A 290-nucleotide genomic window follows, 5' to 3' on the forward strand; every position below is an offset into this window, starting at 1 on the left:
GTATTCTTCCTTCTTCTTGTCTTCCTTTTCCTCCCCTTCACTGGAGATAGGGCAAGGTTTGATAATTCGATTTCGCAAAACGAAGGATTCGAATCGTACGGTTAAGAGCGACGTGGAGGGACAGTAGACTCGAACATGTTATCGAGAAATTCAGAGTAAAAGTATTATATAGTTTAATACCAAAGAAATAGAGATTTTTTTTTTTAATAGTTAAGCAAAATAATATGCCTCTTAATGGATTTAAACCGGAATTAACGAAAAAAGGAAAAAAGGAATTAACCAAAAAAAAT

The sequence above is a fragment of the Penaeus monodon genome, chromosome 23 (genome assembly GCF_015228065.2).
Source record: "Penaeus monodon isolate SGIC_2016 chromosome 23, NSTDA_Pmon_1, whole genome shotgun sequence".
In the NCBI taxonomy this organism is placed as follows: domain Eukaryota; kingdom Metazoa; phylum Arthropoda; class Malacostraca; order Decapoda; family Penaeidae; genus Penaeus; species Penaeus monodon.